General features: G+C 38.7%; 3 non-coding genes across 3 annotated transcripts; all 3 read left to right on the top strand.

The window, feature by feature from the left end:
• The first annotated feature begins 383 nt into the window (after nucleotides 1-383).
• Nucleotides 384-546, top strand: LOC134988961 (U1 spliceosomal RNA). Its single transcript, XR_010194301.1, has one exon. It is a non-coding gene; the product is annotated as a U1 spliceosomal RNA (small nuclear RNA).
• Nucleotides 547-1,220: 674 nt separating this feature from the next.
• On the top strand, nucleotides 1,221-1,384 carry LOC134988993 (U1 spliceosomal RNA). The gene has a single exon (XR_010194330.1). It is a non-coding gene; the product is annotated as a U1 spliceosomal RNA (small nuclear RNA).
• Nucleotides 1,385-1,535: 151 nt separating this feature from the next.
• Nucleotides 1,536-1,699, top strand: LOC134989015 (U1 spliceosomal RNA). The gene has a single exon (XR_010194351.1). It is a non-coding gene; the product is annotated as a U1 spliceosomal RNA (small nuclear RNA).
• Nucleotides 1,700-12,469: the final 10,770 nt, after the last annotated feature.

The following is a 12,469-nucleotide window of genomic DNA, read 5'->3' on the forward strand; positions in this document are numbered from 1 at the left end:
ACCGTGTAGATGAAGCACTAACAGGAGGCTTTTAAATTTTCATTCTAGTGTCCTTCGTTTGGGAGAAAAATGCAAAGGTACAATACAGCTTTTCCTTGCCAATATCTCTCTTTTGCAAAGAGCTAGGCATTGGAAAATTCAGGGCTATACCGTGTAGATGAAGCACTAACATGAGGCTTTAAAATTTTCATTCTAGTGTCCTTCGTTTGGGAGAAAAATGCAAAGGTACAATACAGCTTTTCCTTGCCGATATCTCTCTTTTCTCAGATCTTTCTCTAGCCTTGTTCTTCTTTCGAGAGTTCCCTTGTGCTGCCTCAGTTGGATCTCCTTCACTTGACAGGGGGGTGCCCGAGCAGCGACCCTCCCCAGCTCTAGCCCAACTCCTACTTACCTGCCAGGTGAGATACTATGATCATGAAGTTGCTTCTCCCAGGGCAAGGCTCACCCATTGCACTCTGGGTGTGCTGCCCCTGCGATTTCCCCAAATGTGGGAAACTTGACTGCATAATTTGAGTTTTCCCTGGTCGGCTCTCATGTAATTCAGATCTCTTTGTCTCAGGTCTCTCTCCAGCCTAGTTTGCTGTCTGGTTCCACTTCTTTTTTCTTGAGCCCCTCCCTTCTATACCCTTGTGCACTATCCTGACTTCTCCTCCCGTCTGCTTACTTTGTGCCTCCCAATGCACAATGCAAACTACGGGTAGTGCTGCAGGGCCCACACCCTTTTACTTGCTTTACAGAGCAGCTCTGGAGCTGTTACAGTGCCCAGCTGCTGCAAGAAATCAGCTTGAATGCTTCAGGGGCTGGGGAATGGCCAACATGAGCCCCACACCGAAGGAGGGTGGGGGTGCTTAATGCGAACTAGGGGTCATCCAAGCACCACAAAAGGCCTCCATGCCCTGCACGCCCTTTTTCTCTTTTCATATGCAGACGAGGGTTGAAACCAACTTTGACCCACTGCTTGGATGACATCACCATATTCAAATCCATCTGCTGCAGGCCATCCCCCAGGAATGCTTGCACTAGTTGTTGCATTTGGTTTGTTGTTTGGGGGTGCTTCAGTATTAGGCAGCCTTCTGCCACCCCATGTTCATCTGAAAATATGTGTTCTCCCTGCAGTTGTTGTCCCCAGATGAGAGTTCCCTTGTGCTGCCTCAGTTGAATCTCCTTTACTTGACAGAGATGTGCCTGAGCAGCGGCCCTCCCCAGCCCTATCCCAAATCATACTTATTTTGCATAGGAGATACTATTGTCATGAAGATTGTTCTCCCAGGGTGAGGTTCATTCATTGCATTCTGGGTATGCTGACCCCTGTGATTTCCCCAAATGTGGGAAACTCGACTGCATTATTTGTGGTAGTGGTGGACTGTGTTTGTGCTTTCCTCTGGTCAGCTCTGGTAAAAGTCAGATTTCTTTGTCTCAGATCTTCCTCTAGCCTTGTTCTTCTTTTGAGAGTTCCCTTGTGCTGCCTCAGTTGGATCTCCTTCACTTGACAGGTAGTGCCCGAGCAGCGACCCTCCCCAGCTCTAGCCCAACTCCTACTAACCTGCCAGGTGAGATACTATGATCATGAAGGTGCTTCTCCCAGGGCAAGGCTCACCCATTGCACTCTGGGTGTGCTGCCCCTTGCGATTTCCCCAAATGTGGGAAACTTGACTGCATAATTTGTGTTTCCCCTGGACGGCTCTCGTATAATTCAGATCTCTTTGTCTCAGGTCTCTCTCCAGCCTAGTATGCTGTCTGTTTCCACTTCTCTTTTCTTGAGCCCCTCCCTTCTATAACCTTGTGCACTATCCTGACTTCTCCTCCCATCTGCTTACTTTGTGCCTTCCAATGCACAATGCAAACTACAGGTAGTGCTGCAGGGCCCACACCCTTTTACTTGCCTTACAGAGCAGCTCTGGAGCTGTTACAGTACCCAGCTGCTGCAAGAAATCAGCTTGAATGCTTCAGGGGCTGGGGCATGGCCAACATGAGCCCCACACCGAAGGAGGGTGGGGGTGTTTAATGCGAACTAGGGGTCATCCAAGCGTCGCAAAAGGCCGCCATGCCCTGCATATCCCTTTTCTCTTTTCATAAGCAGACGAGGGTTGAAGCCAACTTTGACCCACTGCTTGGATGACATCACTTGCTGCCTTTCCAATGAAGCAAGTTCAATTTAGTAATAGGTGAAAAACCATCCCTACAAAGGTGTTAATCAGATACTTGGCTTTGTGGACACTTTTCAGAGAACAAATTTGTTAGCATAAAAATAAAGCCAGAAAATGAAGAGCTGTTTAATCACTCAATTGGATTTTTCTGCAAGCGTATTTCTTTTTCTCTGCAACCCACTGCTAAGTTGTGCTTCCTAGCTGTTCTTTTATAAAATCACTTAATCAAATCTAACTCTGATTACATCAGAGAAGGCCAGGTACCCTACACCATAAGAGGGGGTTTGAAATTTTGACTTGTCTACATAAAGATCACCAAAATCTGATAACAAGGTCAATTACGTCCCTGGGTGGGATTGAACCACCAACCTTTTAGTTAATAGCCTTACACAGTAACTGATTGCGCCACAGCAACACTTTGCAAAAGTACATACTGACAAAGGCTAATAAGCATTCATCTAGAACGATTCCTAGAAACATTTTTAAAAAGTCAATAATGTGGAGAGTTTTTGTAAGATGTTTCTTCCATCAACCAATGAAGAAACACATTGGTACTTTCCCATGATGAGTGAGTGCTTCAGGATCTCTTGCACTTACATGTGCAGCAGAGTACTGTAATGGAAGCATGCTGGGTCCATAACCCAGAGGTAGGCAGATTGAAACTATCCTCTGCTATATGCATTTTTTTTTTGTTAATTAAAGTAATCCAAAACTGGGATTGATATTTTTGCTCTTTTATTTTTACTTAAAGTACAATAACTTTTATTATTTTAATTTGTTTTAATAGTATATTGACAGTATTGTTTTCTTTCAAAAATCCACTTAATTTTCTTTACCCTATTATTCAAATGGTAATTGACAAAAACAAACTACATTGTCACCAGAAGAGCAATACAAAATGTACAAGTGATATATTAAAATCATCTTTCCAGCTTGAATTTCAATGATGCATTGGGGCAACGATTTTGTGAGAAACCTCTTCACCCTTAAATAAAGATTTTCTTAATTCCTTACCTGTGTGCTAATTAGATATCACCTTGTTTTCACATTAAACAGACTTCCACATGAGAAAGCAGCAAGGATGCAGTGGCGTTAATGTTTCCTGGTGTCAACCTGTATTATTTCAGTAGATATTGAAATGAGGATGCATCTTGCTGCCTTTCCAATGAAGCATGTTTAATTTAGTAATAGGTGAAAAACCATCCCTACAAAGGTGTTAATCAGATACTTGGCTTTGTGGACTCTTTTCAGAGAACAAATTTGTTAGCATAAAAATAAAGCCAGAAAATGAAGAGCTGTTTAATCACTAAATTGGATTTTTCTGCCAGCATATTTCTTTTTCTCTGCAACCCACTGCTAAATTGTGCTTCCTAGCTGTTTTTTTTTATAAAATCACTTAATCAAATCTAACTCTGATTACATCAGAGTAGGCCAGGTACCCTACACCATAAGAGAGGGTTTGAAATTTTGACTTGTCTACTTAAATATCACCAAAATCTGATCACAAGGTCAATTACATCCCTGGGTGGGATTGAACCACCAACTTTTTGGTTAATAGCCGTACACACTAACTGATTGCGCTACAGCGACACTTTGCAAAATTACATACTGACAAAGGCTAATAAGCATTCATCTAGAACGTTTCCTAGAAAAACTTTAAATAGTCAATAATCTGGAGAGTTTTTGTAAGATGTTTCTTCCATCAACCAATGAAGAAACACATTGGTACTTTCCCATGATGAGTGAGTGCTTCATGATCTCTTGCACTTACATGTGCAGCAGAGTACTGTAATGGAAGCATGCTGGGTCCATAACCAAGAGGTAGGCAGATTGAAATTATCCTCTGCTATATGCATTTTTTTTTGTTAATTAAAGTAATCCAAAACTGGGATTGATATTTTTGCTCTTTTTATTTTACTTAAAGTACAATAACTTTTACCTTTTTAATTTGTTTTAATAGTATATAGACAGTATTGTTTTCTTTCAAAAATCCACTTAATTTTCTTTACCCGATTATTAAAATGGTAATTGACAAAAACAAACTACATTGTCACCAGAAGAGCAATACAAAATGTACAAGTGATATATTAAAATCATCTTTCCAGCTTGAATTTCAATGATGCATTGGGGCAACGATTTTGTGAGAAACCTCTTCACCCTTAAATAAAGATTTTCTTAATTCCTTACCTGTGTGCTAATTAGATATCACCTTGTTTTCACATTAAACAGACTTCCACATGAGAAAGCAGCAAGGATGCAGTGGCTTTAATGTTTCCTGGTGTCAACCTGTATTATTTCAGTAGATATTGAAATGAGGATGCATCTTGCTGCATTTCCAATGAAGCAAGTTTAATTTAGTAATAGGTGAAAAACCATCCCTACAAAGATGTTAATCAGATACTTGGCTTTGTGGACACTTTTCAGAGAACAAATTTGTTAGCATAAAAATAAAGCCAGAAAATGAAGAGCTGTTTAATCACTCAATTGGATTTTTTTGCCAGCATATTTCTTTTTCTCTGCAAACCACTGCTAAATTGTGCTTCCTAGCTGTTTTTATAAAATCACTGAATCAAATCTAACTCTGATTACATCAGAGAAGGCCAGGTACCCTACACCATAACAGGGGTTTTTTAAATTTTGACTTGTCTACTTAAAGATCACCAAAATCTGATAACAAGGTCAATTACATCCCTGGGTGGGATTGAACCACCAACCCTTTGGTTAATAAACAATCACACTAACCGATTGCGCCACAAAGACACTTTGCAAAAGTCCATACTGACAAAGGCTAATAAGCATTCATCTAGAACGTTTCCTAGAAAAACTTTAAAAAGTCAATAATCTGGAGAGTTTTTGTAAGATGTTTCTTCCATCAACCAACGAAGAAACACATTGGTACTTTCCCATGATGAGTGAGTGCTTCAGGATCTCTTGCACTTACATGTGCAGCAGAGTACTGTAATGAAAGCATGCTGGGTTCATAACCCAGAGGTAGGCAGATTGAAACTATCCTCTGCTATATGCATTTTTTTTTTGTTAATTAAAGTAAACCAAAACTTGGATTGATATTTTTGCTCTTTTATTTTTACTTAAAGTACAATAACTTTTACCATTTTAATTTGTTTTAATAATATATTGATAGTATTGTTTTCTTTCAAAAATCCACTTAATTTTCTTTACCCGATTATTAAAATGGTAATTGACAAAAACAAACTACATTGTCACCAGAAGAGCAATACAAAATGTACAAGTGATATATTAAAATCATCTTTCCAGCTTAAATTTCAATGATGCATTGGGGCAACGATTTTGTGAGAAACATCTTCACCCTTAAATAAAGATTTTCTTAATTCCTTACCTGTGTGCTAATTAGATATCACCTTGTTTTCACATTAAACAGACTTCCACATGAGAAAGCAGCAAGGATGCAGTGGCGTTAATGTTTCCTGGTGTCAACCTGTATTATTTCAGTAGATATTGAAAGGAGGATGCATCTTGCTGCCTTTCCAATGAAGCAAGTTTAATTTAGTAATAGGTGAAAAACCATCCCTACAAAGATGTTAATCAGATACTTGGCTTTGTGGACACTTTTCAGAGAACAAATTTGTTAGCATAAAAATAAAGCCAGAAAATGAAGAGCTGTTTAATCACTCAATTGGATTTTTCTGCCAGCATATTTCATTTTCTCTGCAACCCACTGCTAAATTGTGCTTCCTAGCTGTTTTTTGATAAAATCACTTAATCAAATCTAACTCTGATTACATCAGAGTAGGCCAGGTACCCTACACCATAAGAGGGGGTTTGAAATTTTGACTTGTCTACTTAAAGATCACCAAAATCTGATGACAAGGTCAATATCATCCCTGGGTGAGATTGAACCACCAACCCTTTGGTTAATAACCAAACACACTAACCGATTGCACCACAGAGACACTTTGCAAAAGTACATACTGACAAAGGCTAATAAGCATTCATCTAGAACGTTTCCTAGAAAACTTTAAAAAGTCAATAATCTGGAGAGTTTTTGTAAGATGTTTCTTCCATCAACCAATGAAGAAACGCATTGGTACTTTCCCATGATGAGTGAGTGCTTCAGGATCTCTTGCACTTACATGTGCAGCAGAGTACTGCAATGGAAGCATGCTGGGCCCATAACCCAGAGGTAGGCAGATTGAAACTATCCTCTGCTATATGCATTTTTTTTTTGTTAATTAAAGTAATCCAAAACTGGGATTGATATTTTTGCTCTTTTATTTTTACTTAAAGTACAATAACTTTTACCATTTTAATTTGTTTTAATAGTATATTGACAGTATTGTTTTCTTTCAAAAATCCACTTAATTTTCTTTACCCTATTATTAAAATGGTAATTGACAAAAACAAACTACATTGTCAACAGAAGAGCAATACAAAATGTACAAGTGATATATTAAAATCATCTTTCCAGCTTGAATTTCAATGATGCATTGGGGCAACGATTTTGTGAGAAACATCTTCACCCTTAAATAAAGATTTTCTTAATTCCTTACCTGTGTGCTAATTAGATATCACCTTGTTTTCACATTAAACAGACTTCCACATGAGAAAGCAGCAAGGATGCAGTGGCGTTAATGTTTCCTGGTGTCAACCTGTATTATTTCAGTAGGTATTGAAATGAGGATGCATCTTGCTGCCTTTCCAATGAAGCAAGTTTAATTTAGTAATAGGTGAAAAATCATCCCTACAAAGATGTTAATCAGATACTTGGCTTTGTGGACACTTTTCAGAGAACAAATTTGTTAGCATAAAAATAAAGCCAGAAAATGAAGAGCTGTTTAATCACTCAATTGGATTTTTTTGCCAGCATATTTCTTTTTCTCTGCAAACCACTGCTAAATTGTGCTTCCTAGCTGTTTTTATAAAATCACTGAATCAAATCTAACTCTGATTACATCAGAGAAGGCCAGGTACCCTACACCATAACAGGGGTTTTTTAAATTTTGACTTGTCTACTTAAAGATCACCAAAATCTGATAACAAGGTCAATTACGTCCCTGGGTGGGATTGAACCACCAACCTTTTGGTTAATAGCCGTACACACTAACTGATTGCGCCACAGCAACACTTTGCAAAAGTACATACTGACAAAGGCTAATAAGCATTCATCTAGAACGTTTCCTAGAAAAACTTTAAATAGTCAATAATCTGGAGAGTTTTTGAAAGATGTTTCTTCCATCAACCAATGAAGAAACACATTGGTACTTTCCCATGATGAGTGAGTGCTTCAGGATCTCTTGCAATTACATGTGCAGCAGAGTACTGTAATGGAAGCATGCTGGGTCCATAGCCCAGAGGTAGGCAGATTGAAACTATCCTCTGCTATATGCATTTTTTTTTTGTTAATTAAAGTAAACCAAAACTGGGATTGATATTTTTGCTCTTTTATTTTTACTTAAAGTACAATAACTTTTACCATTTTAATTTGTTTTAATAGTATATTGACAGTATTGTTTTCTTTAAAAAATCCACTTAATTTTCTTTACCCGATTATTAAAATGGTAATTGACAAAAACAAACTACATTGTCACCAGAAGAGCAATACAAAATGTACAAGTGATATATTAAAATCATCTTTCCAGCTTGAATTTCAATGATGCATTGGGGCAACGATTTTGTGAGAAACATCTTCACCCTTAAATAAAGATTTTCTTAATTCCTTACCTGTGTGCTAATTAGATATCACCTTGTTTTCACATTAAACAGACTTCCACATGAGAAAGCAGCAAGGATGCAGTGGCGTTAATGTTTCCTGGTGTCAACCTGTATTATTTCAGTAGATATTGAAATGAGGATGCATCTTGCTGCCTTTCCAATGAAGCAAGTTTAATTTAGTAATAGGTTAAAAACCATCCCTACAAAGATGTTAATCAGATACTTGGCTTTGTGGACACTTTTCAGAGAACAAATTTGTTAGCATAAAAATAAAGCCAGAAAATGAAGAGCTATTTAATCACTCAATTGGATTTTTTTGCCAGCATATTTCTTTTTCTCTGCAACCCACTGCTAAATTGTGCTTCCTAGCTGTTTTTATAAAATCACTGAATCAAATCTAACTCTGATTACATCAGAGAAGGCCAGGTACCCTACACCATAACAGGGGTTTTCGAAATTTTGACTTGTCTACTTAAAGATCACCAAAATCTGATAACAAGGTCAATTACATCCCTGGGTGGGATTGAACCACCAACCTTTTGGTTAATAGCCGTACACACTAACTGATTGCGCCACAGCGACACTTTGCAAAAGTACATACTGACAAAGGCTAATAAGCATTCATCTAGAACGTTTCCTATAAAAACTTTAAATAGTCAATAATCTGGAGAGTTTTTGTAAGATGTTTCTTCCATCAACCAATGAAGAAACACATTGGTACTTTCCCATGATGAGTGAGTGCTTCAGGATCTCTTGCACTTACATGTGCAGCAGAGTACTGTAATGGAAGCATGCTGGGTCCATAACCCAGAGGTAGGCAGATTGAAACTATCCTCTGCTATATGCATTTTTTTTTTGTTAATTAAAGTAATCCAAAACTGGGATTGATATTTTTGCTCTTTTATTTTTACTTAAAGTACAATAACTTTTACCATTTTAATTTGTTTTAATAGTATATTGACAGTATTGTTTTCTTTCAAAAATCCACTTAATTTTCTTTACCCGATTATTAAAATGGTAATTGACAAAAACAAACTACATTGTCACCAGAAGAGCAATACAAAATGTTCAAGTGATATATTAAAATCATCTTTCCAGCTTGGATTTCAATGATGCATTGGGAAACGATTTTGTGAGAAACATCTTCACCCTTAAATAAAGATTTTCTTAATTCCTTACCTGTGTGCTAATTAGATATCACCTTGTTTTCACATTAAACAGACTTCCACATGAGAAAACAGCAAAGATGCAGTGGCGTTAATGTTTCATGGTGTCAACCTGTATTATTTCCGTAGATATTGAAATGAGGATGCATCTTGCTGCCTTTCCAATGAAGCAAGTTTAATTTAGTAATAGGTGAAAAACCATCCCTACAAAGATGTTAATCAGATACTTGGCTTTGTGGACACTTTTCAGAGAACAAATTTGTTATCATAAAAATAAAGCCAGAAAATGAAGAGCTGTTTAATCACTCAATTGGATTTTTCTGCCAGCATTTTTCTTTTTCTCTGCAACCCACTGCTAAATTGTGCTTCCTAGCTGTTTTTTTATAAAATCACTTAATCAAATCTAACTCTGATTACATCAGAGAAGGCCAGGTACCCTACACCATAAGAGGGGGTTTGCAATTTTGACTTGTCTACTTAAATATCACCAAATTCTGATCACAAGGTCAATTACGTCCCTGGGTGTGATTGAACCACCAACCTTTTGATTAATAGCTTAACACACTAACCGATTGCGCCACAGAGACACTTTGCAAAAAGTACATACTGACAAAGACTAATAAGCATTCATCTAGAACGTTTCCTAGAAAAACTTTAAAAAGTCAATAATCTGGAGAGTTTTTGTAAGATGTTTCTTCCAGCAACCAATGAAGAAACACATTGGTACTTTCCCATGATGAGTGAGTGCTTCAGGATCTCTTGCAATTACATGTGCAGCAGAGTACTGTAATGGAAGCATGCTGGGTCCATAGCCCAGAGGTAGGCAGATTGAAACTATCATCTGCTATATGCATTTTTTTTTGTTAATTAAAGTAATCCAAAACTGGGATTGATATTTTTGCTCTTTTATTTTTACTTAAAGTACAATAACTTTTACCATTTTAATTTGTTTTAATAGTATATTGACAGTATTGTTTTCTTTCAAAAATCCACTTAATTTTCTTTACCCGATTATTAAAATGGTAATTGACAAAAATAAACTGATGAGGATACTACTGCAGTCTTTGTTTCGTCTGTACCCGCTGAAAGAGCAGCAAAAGGTGGAGATCTTGATGGGACAGTTGAAAGGGCTTGCACTTAGAGAGCTTACTTCCTGGCCTACTGAAGAGAAGAAGACTGTGGACCAGATCCTCAACAGGCTTGCTACCACATTTGACACAAGGACAGTGTCAGAACTTAAAATGCACTTCTTTGCTCGAAAGCAACAACCAGGAGAGTCACTACGGGGCTATGCCCTCAGCTTGCAGGAAGCACTCAGAGATGTTCAGCATGCAGACCCTGAGGAAGTGCATGACAAAGAGAAAATGTTATTGGACCAGTTCACTGAAGGTGCAAGGGGCAAATTTGTAAAAACTCAGCTGCGACTATTGAGATTGCAGAAGCCTGGAAGCACATTCCTGGATTTTAAAGAGGCTGCGATTAAAGTTCTAGGCTCCAGTCTTACTTCAGGGGCTGTTCCACAAGAGTCTATTCCAGAGATGCCACGGTATCAAGAGAATTCTGATGCCCAGGAGTCAAGTTTTAAAGGAGCTACTTACCCACCTACAGTAAAAGGAGTGACAGTGCCATGTTCAAAGACATGCATATTTGACTCTTCTAGTGAGTTACGAGGTCAGCTGGCTGAACTGACACGTGGTGTGACAGAGATGCCCAGAGACCTGCAGATTCTGAAGAGACAGCAGGCACTGCTCCATGAAGAAATGGAATGGTGCCAGGAGAGGAGACCACTGAACAGTTCCCAATGGGACCTACATAGAAACAGGGAGACACTTTTTTCCAACCACTTTGCCTCCCAAAGGCGACCCATTTTTCAAAGCTGTGAAGGAAGCGGACAAATTAAGAGAGAATTTGAGCAGCCAGATCATTTAAACTCCAAATTCATGTGGTTAACCCGTTATGTTAGCCAATGCCCGGTGGTTCAAGTTTGCATCAATGGAGTCTCAATGCCCGCTCTCTTAGACACTGGATCACAAGTGACCACAATACAAGCAACACAGTTTGAGCAGCATTGGACTGAGGAACAGATGTTTCCATCAACTTCCACATTGATAAACCCGATTGCAAGCAATGGGCACTGCATCCCTTGCAAAGGATACTGGGAAGCTGAAATTCAAATCGGACGAACAGTGCTACCACAGCAAGGCTTCATCATCACCACTGCCCAAGATGATGGATTGCCTCCAGTGATAGTGGGCATGAATGTGTTGCGGAACTGCTGTGAGGAGCTCGTAGCAGCACTCCAAGGAGAGTTTCAAACTGACAAGCTCCAGGAGAAACAAGGCCTTCAACCTGGGATAGCCAAACAAAAGGGAAGAATGATAACAGAATTATCTGTAAGAGAGGAACATGAAAAAAATAAGGCTAGCCAAATAATGATAGAAATGCCCATCTCCAGTGTCCAGATTATCCGAAAGAATGCTTCAATGTTAGGCATGAATAATATAGCATCCAGTTCTAGAAACTGTGAGCAACCTATTCAAGGAACCAGTTTTGACCACCTGCAAGATAAAAGTCAGATGATAAGACACCTCAAAGCCTTACTGAAGACTGGGAAATACCTGACCAAGCGACAAAGGCAAGAATCCTCGCCAGAACTCCTGAAGTTGTTGAGACAGCGAGAAAGGCTGTTTGAAGAGAAAGGACAGTTGGTTCGATGTAGTGTGGATCCTAATACTCATTATAGGATCAGTCAACTTGTAATTCCAAGACAAAGTGCTTGTTATGTGCTTGAAGAATATCACGACAAGTCAGGTCACCCTGGGTGCAAAAGGATGGAAACAAGCATCTGGAAAAAGTTCTTTTGGGTTGAAATGAGGGAAGACATCAAGAGATGGTGCCGAAACTGTCCAACCTGTTCTGTAAGAAGAACCTTGCTGCCTCTTTCTCTCCAGAATCCATTGTCCCAAACCAGCTGTGATACTGAATCCCAAGATGGAATGGAAGAGGCTCATAAAATGTATTTACAGCAGACTAAGGTGGTTTGTCACCGACAAGGAGGCAAGAAGACTAGGGCTTGCAAAACAGAAAACCACCATAGTCAGCTGCAGTTTTGTACAGCATGTCCCAAAGACAGTTTAGAAAGAGTTCAATACTCATCCATGGCAGGTGGGTTGAGGTTTCCTAGACAAACTTTTCAAGACCATATACTGTCCAGATTTCAACCGATTGCTCCAGGAGCATGTGTTAATGTACTATAGCACAAAAGGAATTATACCTATCAGATACTGATGTTAAAAATGTTGATAAATGTTAATGTTTCAGACATAAACTGTGTTCACTAATGAATGTGACTGGATATAGTGAGAAGTTTATATAGGGATAAAACCAAAATGCGTGAGGACACGAATGTTTTGGGGGGGGGGGGGGCACGTGTGATATCCCATAACAACAAGGACATTTTTGACA

This window comes from Pseudophryne corroboree, unplaced genomic scaffold (assembly GCF_028390025.1).
Source record: "Pseudophryne corroboree isolate aPseCor3 unplaced genomic scaffold, aPseCor3.hap2 scaffold_1090, whole genome shotgun sequence".
NCBI lineage: Eukaryota > Metazoa > Chordata > Amphibia > Anura > Myobatrachidae > Pseudophryne > Pseudophryne corroboree.